Genomic DNA, 19,223 nt, shown 5'->3' on the forward strand with positions numbered 1-19,223 from the left:
ACTGTCTCTGCATTTGAGTTAGTTTTATAGCTTTGACAGAAATGTTAAGTTGCCACTCCAAATGGTAGCTGGCCATTTATGCGCTGGTAAGCTCATGCATGTGATCAGTGGTACGCAAGAAAGAGAAAGCATTGCAGTTGGCAACTGGCAAAAATTCAACTGGGCAAAGTCTGGGCTTAACCGTCTCCATTGCCACAGTTTTAAAATGTTGAGGTTAATTTGAGGATAAGCATCATTCATGCAAACTTCTTTGGGGACTAAGTACCTGGACTGGCTCCAAGCATCATGCAAACAGTGTCCAGGCAGCTTTGGCAGTGAATCATGATGTTGACCTGCAATCGTTTGCTGTTAGCAACGGTGGTCTTCACAAGCAAATGTTGCCAAGCTAATTGCCCTGTGCCAAAATGTAATAATAGCACAAATATTCACCAGGCTCCACACTGAACATTGTTTATGGTTTAGTAATGCAAGAATCTTTGAAAACTTCTGTTGGCAAACCAGTTCTCTTTCTTTCTCATAAAAACTGAAGCCCAAAGAGGCTCTTCAAATCTGCAGCCTAAGATATTTGAAAAAGTGTGTCAGTGTGCTCAGAGGTGCCTGCTTCCACCGACTGCTAAGTTCAGCCACATCTCAGGAGTACCCTAGAGATATTTCTCCTGCCCATGAACTTCATTTGGAAATGATTAACAGAGAAAGGCTGGAGACCACAGTGGCTCTAGTGGAGTTAAAAAGTTCAGTTCTTAGAATAAAGATTTCATTAAGACCATAGAGTTTGGATATAGACCTGTCACTTTAAAATATGCTTGCTTGACTGCTTCCACTCTGATGGGTCTTTGAAAGGCATCCGTTCCAGAGCAGAAGAGAAGCAGAGCCGCCACACACATATTTTTAAGTAACACGTCTGAATATTTAGTGTGAATGGAATCACTGTATCCTAAACCCCAAAGTAAATGTGGGAGCATAGATGAGATACTCTGTTAGTCTAAGCTTTCAAATAAAATTGTCACCAGGAATTGCCCAAAATAGCCAAACCTAATTGCTGAAAAGGACTATAGCAAGATGAGGGAAGTATGTAGTAAGCCATTTATAGTCCATGAACCATTGGTCAACCTTGTCTATTTATGAAATACAGAAGGTGAAACATTAAATTGCTCATAATTAGTTTAGCATGGAAAGGGTATCCTATTTATTTTGTTTAATTCCTATATATGTTAGGCTCTGTTGCTTTAATGAATTTTGCAAAAATTGATACATAGAAAAAATATAAAATCTCTATATATGTTATATGCAAGTCCCATGGAAGAGATAACTTATACCCCATAACTGAAAGAAGAACCTAAGGCATAATTGGGGTCACTTAAGGTTTCCTCTGAAGTGTGTGTTTGCATGGAGGAGGTGTCATAGGGGCTATCGTAGGTAGTCATGCTCCAGGATCTACTTGCCTCGCATTCTCATGCGTGAATGGGCCTACATTTGGTTGACATCCATGCAATCTTTGCTGTATCTGTAATAGGGAGGGAATGGAAATGCGGAAAGGCAGAAGTTTGGAAATTGTTGCTATATAACAAAAAATCATTTCTGACACACACACAAAAGGAAATGGACATTTTTTGGACTAGCAAGGAAGTGTTGAAGGGGGGGAGAAATGGAAACAACTTTCATTTCCATTTGTGAGGGATTTGCTATTTCTTCAATCGTTGAGAACAGAAAAATTCTTGGCTAAGAAGCCCTGTCAAATTGGGGCATCCTCCAGCTTCCGACATGTGTTCTCTTTTCTTCTCCTCCTCACTGTGGACAATCCTATCTGAATCCACCATTTCAATTCCAGTTATTTGAAAACACCCCAAATGCATATCTCTAGCCTAGGACTTCGCCGAACTGCAGGTACAATGTATCTACACTGCTTACCGTACTACTTCAGTTAGAAGTCATTAAAGCAACTTGCAGCTTAGCTTGTTCACAACTAAGCTCAGCTCTTTTTTTGTTTTGTTTTCTGTTTTTCTTTAAATTTTTATTTAAATAAACTCTACTCATTTATCCCAAACATCTCTTTCTCTAGTCCATGTTTGATCTGTCTAATTAGAAACCTGGATTCCTGAACTGCTCTGTATTCCTTTACTTCCACACCGCATTATTTCCCAAGTGTGCATATTCTCCTTTCTGAATATTTCTTGAATGTACACACTTTTCTCCAACTCAGTTTCTATTTCCTCATTTCAGAAGACAATATTCATTTCTTGACCCAAAATCTGTAAAACTTTCTAATTGTTCATCCTACCACAAATCTAATTTCTGATATTCATCTGCCATTGCGAGGGTTAATTTTATGTGTCCAGATGTCATTATTTCTGGGCGGGTCTGTGAGGATGTTTCTGGAAGAGATTAGCATTTGAATCAGGAGACTAAGTAAAGAAGATCCACCTTCACCAATGTGGGCAGGCAACATCTGGTTCTTGGAGGACAAAGATAAAAACAAAAAGCAGAAGCAGGGAGAATGCTCTCTTCTTGAGCTGAGATGTTTATCTTCTTTTTCCCTCGGACATCAAAGCTCCTGGTTCTTGGACCTCCAGGACATACACCAGCGGCCTCCCTCAGTTCAGTTCTCAGGCTTCAGACTTGGCCTGAATCATACCACCAGCTCTCCCGGCACTCCAGCTTGCCCACAGAAGATTGTGGGACTTCACAGCCTCCGCACCCACAGTGGCCTTCCCTCTGATAAATCTCCTCATATATGAAGATATCTTTACATATCTGATTGGTTCTGTTTCTCTGGAGAATCCTGACTAGTGCAGCCCACAGACTGTAATATTCCAAACACACAAATTCATGTTGGGAAAGAGTGTGAGGGAAGGATTATAAAAGGGCAAGAAGAAACTTTTGGGGCTGACTGATTAGATTATTAGCTTGATTGCGGTGGTGGTGTATGGGTGCATATTATGTCAAAACATATCAAATTATACATTTTAAGTATAGAAGTTTATTTTATATCTATTTTACATCAGTAAAGCTGTTTTCAATTAAAAAGTGCAAATCCATGGTCACCGAAATTTTAACAATAATTTTTAAAAATTCTTTTATTTGAGTATAGTTGACACACGATGTTACATTAGTTTCAGGTGTACAACATAGTGATTCGACAAGTTTATACATTATGCTATGCTCACCGCAAGTGTAGCTGCCTTGTGTCCCACTACATCAATATACAATACCATTGTATATTCCCTATGCTGTGCCTTTTATTCCTGAGACTTATTCATTCTGTGCCTGGAAGCCTGTATCTCCCTCTCCCCTTCACCCATTTTTCCCATCCCCCCATCCCATGCCCTCCCCTCTGGCAACCATCTGTTTGTTCTCTGTATTTATAGGTCTGTTTCCGCTTTTTGTTTGTTTATTAATTCTTTAAGATTCTACATACGAATGAAATCATATGGTGTTTATCTTTCTTAGTCTGATTTATTTCACTTAGCATAATACCCTCAAGGTCTATCCATGTTGTCACAAATAGCATGAGCTCATCCCTTTTTATGGCTGAGTAATATTCCATCATATATATATGTGAGATATCTATCTATCTATTTCTATCTATCTATCTATCTATCTATCTATCTATCTATCTATCTATTTCTATCTATCTATCTATCTATCTATCTATCTATTTCTATCTATCTATCTATCTATCTATCTATTTATCTATTATCTATCTATCTATCTATCTCATTTCTTTCTTATCCATTCATCTGTTGATGGATCCTTGGGTTATTTCCATATCTTGGCTATTGTAAATAATGCTACAATAAACATAAGGATGCATATGTCTTTTCAAATTGTTTTCATTTTCTTTGGGTAAATTATTGGATCATGTTTATTTCTGTCTTTAATTTTTTGAGGACCCTTCATACTGTTTTCTACAGTAGCTGTACCAATTTACATTCCCACCAACAGTGTACAAAGGTTCCTTTTACTCTGCATCTTCACCAACATGTTATTTCTTGTCTTTTAGATTTTAGTCATTCTGACAGGTGTGAGGTTATACCTCATTGTGGTTTTGAATTACATTTCCCTGATGATTAGTGATTTTGAGCATCTTTTCATGTGTCTGTTGGACATTTTTATGTCTTCCTTGGAAAAATGTCTATTTAGGTCTTTTGCCTGTTTTTTAATTAGATTGTTTGGGTTTTTTATTTATAAGTTCTTTATATATTTTTGATATTAATTCCTATGGGATATATCATTTGCAAATATCTTCTCCCATTTAGTAGGTTGTCTTTTTGCTTTGCTGATGGTTTCCTTTGCTATTCAAAAGCTTTTCATTTTGGCATAGTCCTAATAATTTAATTTTGCTTTTCTCCCTTCGCCTTAAGAGACATATTTAGAAGAGTGTTGCCATAACCAGTGTCAGAGAAGTCTATGCCTGTGTTTTCTCCTAGGATATTTATGGTTTCAGGCTGAAAACTATAAAACATTGATGCAAGGCATGGAAGATGACACAAATAAGTGGAAAAATATTCCATGCTCATGGGTTGGAAGAATAAATTTTGTTAAAATGTCCATGCTTCCCAAAGCAATCTACAATTCACTTCATTCCCTATCAAAATGCCAACAACATTGTTCACAAAACTAGAACAAATTATACTAAAATTTATATGGAACCACAAAAATCTCTGAGTAGCCAAAGCGATCTTGAGAAAGAAAAAGCAAAGCTTGAAGTATCATAATTCTGGATTTCAAGATATACTGCAAAGCTGTAGTAATCAAAACAGTATGGTGCTGGCGCAAGAACAGACACATAGATCAATGAAATAGAATAGAGAGCCCAAGAATAAACCCATGCTTATATGGTCAATTAATCTATGACTAAGGAGGCAAGAATATACAGTGGGGGGAAAAAACCAATCTTTTCAATAAAAAGGGTGCTGGGAAAACTGGACAGCTACATGCAAAAGAGTGAAACTGGACAACTTTCTAAAATCATACACAAAAATAAACTCAAAATGGATGAAGAATAAAGTTTTTCAGTAAGTGTAGGCTCTACCCACATTTCTAGTCTCATTTTCATCATCTTCCTTCACCTGTGTATGCTACTTCAGACATAAAGATCAGCTATTTCTAGTCTCTAAGTTTTTACACATGGTGTTACTCTCCCTTAAAATATCGTGTGCCCATTAAACAACTGATTACTCTTTTAAAACAGTCCAAATCAACCTTATCACATGTGGCTTACTCAAAATCCCCAGTCTAATTAAGATAAATCACTCTGTCCTCACCAGACATTGTTCAAAGTTCCATCACAGCTCTTCAACACCACACTATAATCATTTTATCATTAATTTGCTTGTCTGTCTCCCCAGTAGACTAACATTGCTTTTCATTTTAAAATACAGATTTTTCCATTTGGTCAATGTACTCAAATAATTAATCAACTCTGCCAAAAAGTAATTAATGAATTATTTCCTAGATAATGTAAATTATAAACTATATTATTAGGAACTGAACTAATTAAGGACTTTTATCCCTTCTCTTTTTGCCTTACTTTCTTGAACTTGCAAATGAATAAGCAAGCCTTAGTCCTCGAATGTCTTCTCTTTTCTGTCACACTTTATCATTTGACAACTTCCTCCATTTTCATGGCTTTAAATATCATCTGTACACTAATGACTCACCATGCCTCAAAAAACCTCCTTGACTTCTCTCTGTCTTACCTGTCTCATCTAGATCGTCAGGAAATCTTATTGATCCCATCTTCAGAATATGTTAAAAAATTCAAATACTTCACAATACTTCATTAATATCATCCTGGTCCAAGTTTCTCTTGTCCTCACCCAGATTGGTTCACTTGTCTCTTATGTCAGTTTTCTGTTTCAATACTTGGTCCCTTGAAGTCTATTATTCCAATAGCTGAAGTTATCCTTTAAATATGAAGTTAGTTTATCTGGCCTCTCTTTAATAGCTTCTTGTCTCAAAATAAACCTTACAAGAGCTTTTAAATCTTTGTGTGGTCTGATGCCCTTGACTTTGTCTCCTACTGCTCTCCTCTCTCACTCTACTTCAGCCACAGTGACCTCCTCATTCTTCCTCCAGCAATACTACCAGGTCTCTGACTCAGGACCTCTGCACTTACTGTTCCTTCTGACCAGATATCCTCTTGATATCCACATGGTTGGCTCCCTACCACCTTTAGGTCAAACATGACCTCAAACATGACTTTCTCAGTGACACCAGCCCTAGAGACCTAGTGGTTAAAATCTGAACTATATCATCCTTAACATTTTCTATTGCTTTTTTCCCACTAAAATATAAGCTCCTTGAGATGGGAACTTTAGTCTATTTTGTTCATTATGGACTTCCAAGTGCCAAGAGAGTGCTTGGAAGATAGTAGACTTTAAATAAAAATATGTAAAATAAAAAGGTATTTAGTAGAAAGAAGAAGTTTACTGACTACAAACTGGGCAACATAGAATTCCCTCAAATAATAGTTTATAGTTGACTGATATTCTTGTACTTATTTTAAAGAAATTGGACATTTTTTTTTCTTAAGGGTAGACCTAGTCTCCACGGTGGAACTGTAAGATGGAGTTCCTTGCTTTGCAAATGTATTTTTATGAAGAGTAAAGAGAGATGGCCAACAATAACCCTTTAAGTAAATTATACAATGTGCAATACAGTGTAGTTTTCAGTCTTGACCAGAAACTTTTAAATTCTATGTTCTAAGGAGATCATACTTGTTATTTTTAGGTATCTTCAACAGAGTCAATGATTGCTTAGCTCCAAACTGCATCTTTTCTGAAGATTTTGCTTTGCCTCTTTCTGGTTCTGGATCGTAAAAAATAATTTTGCTATTTTTAAAAATTCACCTAGAGGGTTCTATTTTTGTTCCTATGCATCTTAAAATCAATATTCATACTATTTGAATGTTTCTTCTGAATTTGGAGACATTTTGTTATCATAAGAATTCGGTGCTTGATTCTGGATTTAGATACATAGTTATGCTTTCTTTATAACAATATATTAGTTTTAAAGTATTAGACACTTTAAAATGATGGAACTTGAAAATCTGTCCTCAGAAGGTAAGAACATATCTCTACCTTACTTTGTATATCTGCCTCAGGAAAACTCTACAGTGTTAAGGTGTTAAACACCTCTGCAAATATTTTATTAGTTACTATTTTAGACTTCAGGTGTAAGTTATGATGACAGTGGTTTCCACTGGAGCAAAATAACATGCACGGACCACATGTTGTAAGTAAATAGATGAGAGCAGCCTACTGTGCATATTGAAATTTAGGGTAAAGCTTCCCACAGTTTCAGCAATAATAAGCATTGATAGATGTTTTTTAAATTATTTTGGAAAACAGCTTTTCTTTTCATGAAAAGGAGGGTAGGGAAAATGTGACATTTGAATAAAGTTTTACATTTTGAACAAGTAATAAAAATAAAATTAAAGGTTACATTTCTAGAGTTATGATTGATAACAATTGCTCAGTTTAACTGCATTTTATAGGTTAGGTAAGCAGTTTAAATTAAAAAGTGACCTACACAAATACACGGTCTTGAAAAGAAATGAAAGTTAATAGCTTTTCTTTGCAACTTTACAAAATCTGGTGGGACTTTGAATTTCTAGAGATTTGAGAAATTAGAAGGATATATTTTGTAGTGCCTTCATATGAAACATGTTTGAAGATTCGTTTTTCTTGGAATAATGTTTCTGTTATGACTACTAAAGCATTCCCTTGGATTTTGCAACATGTTTGAAATATAGTTTATTACAATCAATTATATTGTAAGACACCATAGATGTTCTCTAAGGATGAGTTTGTAAAATACACCCTCCTGTCTGTAGATCCTCCACAATTAACAATTCCTCCAGGGAATCACCTGGTTACCTCAATTAGGAGAGCTAGTGATGGTTCTGTAACTCTGAGACAACAAAATACAGTGTTATATTCTGTAGCATAAGTTTTCAGTTGTCTGCTGTGGAGTTATAGATAATCCAAAATCTAGCGTACTATTTCCATATGTTTTGCTTCGCCAAGTATTAAACTGAACTTACATTCCTAGTCAAACATCCTGCAGTTTTAAGAGGCATTAACCAGAAACGATAGGGTTTCTCTCTATATAAATTATATATTTAAAATATGTGAGAGAGGTATTTGTTTAGTTTTTCAAAGAGTCTTTCCAAATATCATTTGGCCTCTGAAAGTTTTTCTTGCTCCTCAATACTGATATAGATTTCATCCCCCAACTACCAATACCCATTTTTCAAATCATTGTTTATTTCCATTGTAGCTTAATTTATAAGGTCGGTGAAGACATTTGGACATTTTGGTAGCATTGACTCTCTTTAAGGGAATATGTTTCTTTCCAAAGCTCCTTCACAACCAAATGAGAAAAACAATTGAGAATGCTTCAGAAATCTTGAAATAAAATGGTATTTTCTTATAAAATGAAGAAATTTTCCAAATGAATCACGAAAAAAATTTGTTCCTTCTTCAATATTTGTATGACAATGGGGTCTACTTAGACGTTCTCTTTTAATCACACATTTTAGGACACACACACACACACATGCGTTAAACGGAAAGGAAAGACAAGCTGTGTTAAATACATAGTATATTATTAAAAACACAGCATACCTCAAATTTCCACATGTGTTTAAAACAGTAGTGCACATACATATATATTATATTAATGTAGAGTTGACTAATTTGTGGGGAACAAATTTCCCTCCTTAAATGTCACAGTCATTTATTCATATATTTAACATCAATAAATGTGTAAACCAAGAAGTCGCATAATACATTTTATTTTAAATATACTGTAGCAATTTAATATTTAAAGTCATCTTATGGTGAACATATTTGTAGGACACTCTAACTCTTGTGTCTTGAATAAGTCATATTGTAAATTATCTCTTCTGTACCTTTGGCATATTTTCTAGTATTCTTAAAGTGAAACATTCTGCATTAAAAAAAATGGTGAAAGTAATTTCACTTAGTAAAAGTGCTTCTTGATTCCGAAAATATTCAAATTCATTCCAAGAATTTTTCCAAAAGCAATTTAATTTACCAAGCTTCTTGACAAGGCTGACATATGGGGAAAAAAGAGATGAAATAAAACTTTAGAAAAATTATTTTCCTTTTGTATTTAATATGGCAAAGAAGTTGGAAGTTTTAGTTTTGTTCAAAATATGAAATCTTAAAATTTTTAAAGAATGAGGAAGTGAATATGTCTGGAAGTCTGCAGGTTTTAGTTAATGATTTTATGTCAAACTACTTTTGAGAAACTACCCCACTCCCCCAAACTAGGAGCACTCCCTAAATGCCATAGTCTTCCCTGCCCTGTTCACCTGCTTTTCTTACTGTGAAATAAATCCTCTGATTGACTCCATATGTAGCACAGGTTGCTACCTGGAAAATTAGAAATTCATCTAAATTGGTCTAGTTATCTAATCAGTTTTTGAAGTTTAAGGGTTTATTCTTACCTAGTATGAACAATTAATCTGCATAATTCTCACCAGTACCTCTGAAATAGCCATTCTTCTTAACATAGGCTTTGTATAGCTGGATATTCCATAAGTGTGAATGGCTCCACTATGTCCAGTAAACAATTTGTAGAAGCCCCAAATAAGTATTTCTGTAGAATTATATTTTATGCATTCTCAAATTTACAATTATGTGATAATTATAACTTTTATAAGTCCCAGACAGAGTGTTCAGATACTAAACTGAAATGATTGTGAAAAGAGCATAAGCAGTATTTATAGTAAGTCAATATTCTAATGCAGTGTGGACTTTAGATAATTATTTCTAATATTTAAAAACTATTAAAAATACCTTAGAGAAATTAATACATTTTAACATATAAATTTTACACATGAAAAATAGACTGAAGGTAAAATTCTTGAATAAATGATTCCCTTTAGCATATTACAAATGCTCTCCTGGCACATTTTTTTTTCATATGCTATTCTATACCAGAGGTAATTTCATATCAATACATAAATAATGTCTTCTTTCTTTTTCATGGCTGCATAATACTTCATTGAATGTATTTTATTAATTTCTTACTGATGGACATTTGGGTTGTGTATAATCTTTGCTAATACAAAAATTGATATTAAATATCCTTGTACGTGTGTATCTTGCATGAGTACTTTACATAATTTAAATAAATACCTCTCAACAACTTGGTAAATAGGTACATATTATTATCTTTCTATTTAAGGAAATTGGAACTCAATTAAGTGAAGTAACTTTTTCACATATACATATTTAATGTATATGAAATATAGTATTCAAAAAGGGAAAGCTCTCTTTTTCCTGCCTGAAAACAAAACAAAACAGAGGGGAAGGTAAATGTTATCTGGCTACTAAAGACGTGTATAATATTACGTTTGTATTTGAATAATATCTGGATGGTTTCAACTAACTGTCATGGTTCCAACATGGTTATATCATATGTATGATTGATAAAGGCCTTAGTGTGGGTCCTTAATAAATATTAAATAATGAAGGAAGCTATTCATGCAAACATAAAATGAGAAATAAAAAAAAATAACTATCACTTTTCAGGGCATTACTGTTCATTTTAGAAATATTCAGGTTGGAGAAATAATTATCAGAAACCCCATTATTTAGGAGAACTCTAATCTCATTTTATCTCGTGTATTTTCTCCTGGGAAGGTGCTTCTCAATTATACTTCTAGGACTTAAATTTTCAAATAGTTTTCTTGATATATTTCTGAATACTATAGCTGTTACTGTTAAGTGATCTAATCTACATGAATAATTTAATTGTAGTAATTTAGTCCTCTGAAAATACAGAAAAATAATTTGATTAATTTACTCTTCATTAAATAGAAACTCTCGTTTCACTGGAAAAACATCAGTTATATTTGGAAACATATATGGCTTTTTGCTTTGACAACTGCCAGAGCTACCATATTCAAAGGCTTGATGATCTATTACCGAATTTGAAAGGGAAAACCACAAAAAATTTACAAGCACACTACAGAAAGATGTCAAAATTTCCCAGAAGAGGTAGATGTGACTGAATAGTTTAAATGCACTGTCATGAAATTCTAGACACATCGAACTTAATGCAAACGAGTAAACTCATGAATTGGAATAAAGTAACACTTCTTTAGGGATGCAAATTAAAAAGGAAACATCAAAATAATGAAATCTGCCATTTTTTTCTCCACTGAGAAAATTCTTTACTAGATCTCAAAAACAGACTGGGCTCTTTGGAAAACAATGATAAGAAAAAGGTATTTGATGTAGAAATGGGTATTGAGAATTCTCCCAAGACACTCCAGTTAGTATTTTAATAACCTTATAGGAAAACTACTGTAATTAGTTGTATTCGTTACACATAGTTAAATATTCATTAAATCAGAGCATTGTAGAAGAAAAATGAACTTATTTTCAAAAACATTGTAGAAATCAATGTCACTGTTTGATTATCTTTGTAGATCGGAATAACTCCTTTGTCTGAATATATGAGTGTCAGTGAAACTTTATATCAAGTATACTGCTCTGATGTTTCAGGATTGTACACTGTACATTCCAAAACTCAGAAAAACTTGTCAAATAGATTTTAACAAATATTTAAAGAACTATTTTTAATACAAAGATCATATGTGTGTATTATTGAGAATTTGGAAATCACCAGAAGTTACAAAGGAAATAAAAATTCCCATAAAGCCATCACTAATAAGTAGCAATCCTTAATAAGCTGATGTATGTTCTTCTAGTATTTTTACTACATATAAAATATAGTGTTAAATTGAATAGAATACCATATTGGATAGTTATGATATAAAATGAGTGTAATTTATCATGTAACAATCATGATAAAATTTTCATGTAAACATTTCTTCCATGAATCAGTTTTCATTTCCATAGGGTAGATATCTGGAAGCAATTTTAGAAGAAAACGGTTGAAAGTACATGCACGGGGAACAGGGTGAAGGTGTGTAGTGCATGCAGTCTTGTGGTACCTCCATAGTCGTTATCAGCTTTGTTCTTTGTTATCCTGAAGCAATAATTCTGTCTTCTGTTTCTTTTATTTACTTAACTGCAATGTAGACTGCACCCATATTTTCTAAGGCATGGTCCATCTGACCACCTGCACCATCATCTCCTTGAGGACCTCTTCAAATGCAGATTTGAAGGCTCATCCAACATTCACTATCAGAGGGGGATAGGTTTATTTTTACACATTTTAAACTAGTTCCCTGGATGCTGTTATGTGACTTAAAATTTGAGAACTGCTGCTGTTGTAGCTCTGACTATTCTTAATGAGAGGAATCTAGAGTTCCGGTCTTTTTTTTTTTTTTTCTTCTCTCTCTTTTTGACTCAGAAAACATGAAAGAACTCATTCAGATTTACTTTGAATCCCAGATCTACCACTAGCTATGTGACTTTGGGCAAGTTTGTGTCTGAATCTCATCTGTCCAAAAGAAGATGATATCATTGCCCATATCTACTCCAATGATTTTTTTAAAGAATTAAATAAAATTAAAACTTGGTTTCTGAAAACACCAGCAGAAGAGCCTGGCATTCACACATTCCACTTGAGGTATGTTATGCTGAGTCAAAATAAAGTAAAAACATGTGTTTGGAAGGACGGTTTCACACACACACATACACACACACACAAATGTATTATGTTTGTAGGTCTATGCACAGTGGCAGGTATCATGCACATATGTTAGGCGGTAGCAGGTACAAAGCAAATGTTTGTAAACCACCTGCATGGTAACCTGAATTCATTTCTTTTACTGAGTCGGTGCTCCTCCATGAACCACCTGTGCCATAGTCGAGACTGCACCTTGCAGACAGGCCCCAGAGGCTGCACGCAGCCATCTATGGACGCATTTGCTCTGAGGCTACGCTTCCTTCAGGCTGCTCACAGTCTGAATGCTCCACGCACAGCGGGAATGTTAACACAGTCACTGACTGTGAGCAGCCTGAAGGAAGCATGGGCCCCCTTCTGGGAGACAGGAGGCACCTTTGTCCTCTGACTTTGGCTTCAAGAGCCCCCTACTGGCCTCACCAAACCTTCCTGATACCATACAGCAATGTAGGGTACTCTCCCCCACCCCCAGCCTTCCTTTCCTTGCTCTTTTATTTGGAATTAAGTCTACGTCCCAGTCTGACAATTCTCCCAGCTTTTTATGGTTCCTTCCCCATTTTCTCTCATAAACATTTCCCCAATAAAATCCTGGCACAATTAATCTCATTTTGACATTTGCTTTTCGAAGGGTCTGAATTAACATATGTCCCTAAGTTCCTATCTCATCTCATCCCAACTAGAATGCACTTTTCTTGATGCCAAGAATTTTAAATAATAAAATCTGATATTTTCTATATTTGGGATAAAGCATATTGGAGATTCATCCATCCATCCATCTAGTCACTCATTCAGTATTTGTTGAATACCCCTACAACATGTAGCTGATCACTGTCAGACAGAGAGATAAACTATTTACATTCACTGCCATCATGAAATCCATATTCAGTGTTTTTTAATAATTATTAGAACAAATAGAGCCAATGTGTAAACGCAGTATGTAGGTACAAACTGGTGGAAAAAATATAATACAGTTATCAATAAACTGTGAACTGAATAATATGAGCACGGGTGGGTTTAGGTGATAGAAGAGCAAGGAGTAAGTAGCAAGGAGTGTAGATATGGGGAGATGAAGCCAGGCGATGACTGGAGTTTTTCACAGAGCCAATAAATCCTGATGTGCTCCAGGCATGACTACTGACTAAATACACAATTGCATACATATACAAAGAGCTTTTTCCTTTATGTATAATGATGTTGTAACTAATGATGATAATAATTAATGCTGTAGGTTTTTTGTCAATATTCATTGCCTGAATTAATGAATTCTTAAAACAACTACGATCATATGGGGGGGAACAACTGTTTTGACATTAAAAGAGATCTTCAAAAAGTTGAAACACATTAGGAAACACTACAAGTACATTAGAAATATAAAGAAACGAGAAATCATGTGTATATGAGGTTGAGCTTCAGGAAAAAATGGGATTTGGGTTGGGCCCCTAGAAATGACTAGCATTTGTCTGGGAACAGAAAAAATAAATGGGCATGGAATTAACATTTACATTTTTTGAGGCCCTAAGTGCTTTGTGCTATTCTAGGTATTTTACGTGGTAACTCATGTATTCATTAGAACATCATTATGAGTTTGGTAGTCATATCCCTACCCTAACTCAGAGAGAGGAATTAACATGTTCAAGGTAATACAGCTACCGAACAATGGAACGGGATGTGCTTGGGCCAACAACAGCTCACGTGTCTCTCCTCTACCCCAGGCATTCCCAGGTATTTGGGGCTATATAATTTATTACTAGTTTGGTTTGTTGGAGGGCATTTGTTTCCCCAGGATCCAGTTTACTTTATTATCCTCATTGTTGTCATCCCTCAAAAAAAAAATATTTCATGGCTTTCTATATAGAGAGAAAGCATATATAACCTATCATTGTGGGTAGTTTACAATATCCCTTTATTCAAGACACAAGTGCTCAGCCATGGTGGCCTGTTTACCATGTAGAAAAGATACCAATAAGAATGCAAAATACAGGGCAATAAGTTCAGTAGAGCTATAATATATGTGTGTATATATTACATCCTACGAGATGGGGAAGGAAAACTGACTTCTGTTGGGGAAGAGGGAGGAAAGACTTTATAGAGAAAGTGGCAATAGATTTAAAACCCAGTGATAATTCGGAAGTAACACTTACCAGCAGTACTTCGGAGTAAATGGGGAAGAGTTTCCTTCTCGCTAAGTTCACAGAAACTTTCTTTGGGTGGGGGGGAAAGGGGGGGACAAATTTTTAAGAACAGAATATGATAATAAGGCTATGTCGATATAATAAACCAAAACAAAAAAAAAACTCCGTTTGGAAGAATTTCTCACATTGAAATGATAAAAAGTTCCATAATAACAACTCCTTGCATACCTTTTATTTAGAAGATCTACCTTTTATTACATTATTTCGGCAGTTTGTAAGCAAGACCTTGTCAGATTGTCCAGATTGGACCAACAATTCCTCCAAACAACCCTTCGATCAGTCAGTCAGTAACGTTCTCTAAGGGACCCACATGTGGAGAGCAAGATCCAAAAGAATATTATAAAAGGAACAAGAAGCCCAGTGCTGCTCTTGAGGAGATTATGGCCCCATGAAGACACAAGGTAGACCTATAAAATGATAAACTCGAGTGACAGAAACATCTGCCAGATGGAAGCTTACAGCTGTAAAGAGACATTTAGTAAGTGTTCAGTATTCAGGGAAGTGGACAGGAAGAAGTTGAAGTGATTGAAACTAAAAGAAGCCAAGTGGGGTTAGTTTAGAGATGCTTCATGAAGGAATGGATTTTTTGTCTGGGTTTTGAGAAACATGATCTGATTGTATTTCTTTGTGGTATTCCCCAGATGAACTCTATTAAATTGGTGTGATTATGGTTCCCTTTAGTTCCCTTTTTCCCCCATTTCCTTTAGAGAATAGCCTGACTGAATACCCCATCCCAATAAGAGACCTGGATCACAGAGCTGTCCTCCATTCCAACACTAGAATTCCTAAAGCTTTAATATTGTCCCTCTATTTGTCTTATACCTGAGTCTACTCTCATGCCAACAACAGGGCATGTGGCCAAGTCTCTCATTTTCCTACTTACTTTTAATTCCTAGCAATAAGTTATTCAATTGTCTCTTCTACCCTTAAAGACCTCCAGAAACATTTTTTTTTAAATAACAACGATCCAGACCATAGATTTGTATTGTGTCAGTTTATCTAAGGTAGAACTATATTTCTCAGAATTCCCCTCCCTGTGTACCTGTGAGTATGCATGGGCTTTCAAAAGGGACATGTGAAGCAGCAGCCATATTCATTTCATATTTGGAAGACTGGTGCGGGGCATGAAACTATTGCAGTGCAAAGCCAATTCTCACAAATCTGCTGGTTTACCTTGTCGACGTGGGGCAGCAGCTGTACCTGCAGATTCCCCAGCACTCACCTGATCACCCTTCAGTTTCTATGAATCTTGGGTCAAGTGTGTGCCTAACACTGTAAGAAGGTGAGCCAACTTTTTCTAGGTCACCAGCATTCATCAAAGGTAGAAGCTTGGAGAAGGTGAAAGGAACAAAGGTTCTGGTCTGAAAGCATGGGCTCTAGCTTACTCTTGTGGGCTGCATTTTGTCCTTGTTGCTACTTCACATTTCTCTTTCCTTCCATCTACATGCTTTGCACCAGACAATAGCGTCTCATAGACTATTCACCAGCTACTAGAATGCCATAAGAATGAATTTTCTTAATAAATCCATTCAATATGTACATAGGAGGATATATATGACACATGATACACATTTGTATATATTCTATATTATATTATATACACATACATGTTGCCTGTGTATTTGTATGTGTATGTGTATATATGCATATTTGCTTTGACTGGTACAAGTTCCTTCAGCTTGTTTTCTACTTACCAGTACATTCTCTTTTTAGCCTTGGTCTAAAGAAATAAAAAGTTCTGAACTCTCTATGCCTGGCTAACTCCTTTCCCCTCCTTCAGCCTGAGCTCATTGGTCTTTTTCCTGAGAAATCTTCCCCAACTTCCTTATAATTCTTTCAGAGGACACTCTGTTCTACTTCACGGAAGTTTTCACAGTTTACATTGTGCATAAATATAAATTGAATTTATTTGTTTAACATTAGTTTTCTTCAATAGATAGTAAGTCACAAGAGGACAGGAATCACATCTGTTTGGTTTGTTGCCTTTTCCTAGAGCCTAACTGGATGCCTGGAGTATATTATGTGTCCAATGTATGTTCACTAAATGAATGAATACCTATATCCTTGCCTTTTTTCATTACTCTCTTTCCACCCATTACTGTTGGTTCCCAAAATGCACTCATTGATGGGCATAGAGATGTTTGTCATGTATGTTTGTTCTATACCAATAATTGCCCCTACTAAGCATAGCACCTGGAACCCATTACCTTCCAGAGCAGCTCTTCCTCCAACCTCATATAAAACCTTCTTCCTTTGATGTCTTGTTATCCAGCTATAACCCCTTTATCTCTCTTCATCCTATTCATCTCCTGACCATCTGTCTGTTGCCCCAGTATCACTTTCCAGAACTCGACTTTCATCATATTTCCATATATTCATTTACACATGTGTTTATTCAATAGGTATTTTTTGGGTGCTTATGATGTGCCAGATCTGGTGACTAAATAATGAAGGACTGGATTTATCTATCCTCTTGGATTTGAGAGGAAATCCTGAGCCATTTCCATTTAATCCACACAGAGACAAGTGGTGGGGGCGTTCCCTTCCAGAGCCCCATGCCCTCTCTGGCCATCTAAAGTCCCCCTTACTCATTCTTGATGCTTACAGGGATCAAGAGCTTTGGAATTTGGTGACAGTGGAGTATTTGGATGATCTGAGAACGTCTTGAAGCACAGATGCCTTGAAGCCATAGAGAGGTGCTATGCAGTTAGCTGTTGACACGGGCCTTCTCCAGAGAGCCACAGCCGACGGTGGCCCTCAGCACAAGCCAGAGCTATTCTCACATTGTGCTTTCTTGTGATTCACACTAAAGCCCAATTCTTCATCTGTTTTCTGCCTAATCTGCTAATTACCTTTGATAATATGACAGGCCATTACTGAATTATGCTTTTTCATTTGCAAAATGGTTTTTGTGGTTGTCTTCTTACTAAAAATCCTTACTTTTATAAATCATAAGTCTTCATCTTCACAGCTGAATTTTTTTCAGAAATGAGCTTCAAGAGCCCAATTTTAAGGTAAAAGGCTAAATATTGATTCTCTTTTTTCTCCTTGCAAAACACTTATCACAGCACTCCTGGGTGACTCTGGCTCATTAGAGAGAAAGTCATGGCAAAGGAACTCTAAGAAAGAGCATTAATATATTTCAGCATAGTGTCACCACACTATGGTTTGTGATTTGTTCCATGAATCCAGCTAAGGTTAAAGAACATGAATTTGTTCTAACAAAAAATCTTCACAGTTGTGTGAAGTCTCCTTGCACCCAGCTTCCTACATGAGATGGCAGAGTTCTGGAAGAATTGCAATTCAGTTTTTTGCTAGATAATTAGGCCTAAGGATGAGTACTCATGGTTATCAAAAGTGCTAGTGAGGGAGTGATTTAGATTCTAATCTATGCACTCCAAGGTGGACAGAGAAGTAGGAGAGGCCAGCATCAAACAGAGCAACTGGGAGGGAATGAAGCAATTAGTAGACTGTTCCCACAGATCTAAGAAACTGTTATTGGGCATGATGAGTGAGGAAGGTGGATGAATTGGAAAATAATGGATAAAAATGTCTGACAAAAACAATTTCAGAATCCTTGTGGGGACAGTAATGAATCTGAATGGATAGAGTAGAAGAAATGGTCACTGTTGTTGAGGGGATAAAGAAACTGGGAAATTGACATGCATGATTATAACTGCTTGTTTAATTTTGTCCCTATTACACCCTAACTGCTGTGAAGACAGGTATCATGCCTGGCTTACTCATTTTATATCTGCAGTTCCTAGCATAGTGCTTAATGCACAGTTGATAATCAATAAAAAATTTGTTGGAAACATAATAAATGAAGGAATCGTCAACATAGGCATCAAAGACACCCAACATGCGATTTTTTTTTTTAAGATTTTTATTTATTTATTCGACAGAGATAGAGACAGCCAGCGAGAGAGGGAACACAAGCGGGGGGAGTGGGAGAGGAAGAAGCAGGCTCATAGCGGAGGAGCCTGATGTGGGGCTCGATCCCATAACACCGGGATCACGCCCTGAGCCGAAGGCAGACGCTTAATCGCTGTGCCACCCAGGCGCCCCCCAACATGCGATATTTGAGCACTATGTGAGTCTGACCACGTTAAAACATACTTTCTCTTGCCAACAGGACTCTGCAGGCCCTTTGTTTTCTGACTGGAGAAAAAAAAGTGTTCAAACCTCATCTTGCTAAATTTTATCAATTATTTGGGTCTCAGCTTAGTCATCAATTGTTACAGTAACTCTTCCTGTTCCAGTATGTTTTAGTTACATATCTTTTCTTTGTATAGTTCCTTGAATCTATTCTTGGACTTACCCTACTTGCTTTATTGTAATGTTTATGCTGTTTTTAATAGTATATGTATATTAATTATAAAGGCAAAAAAATCT

Source organism: Ursus americanus, chromosome 12 (assembly GCF_024610735.1).
Source record: "Ursus americanus isolate L20-20 chromosome 12, mUrsAme1.1.p, whole genome shotgun sequence".
NCBI classification, from domain to species: domain Eukaryota; kingdom Metazoa; phylum Chordata; class Mammalia; order Carnivora; family Ursidae; genus Ursus; species Ursus americanus.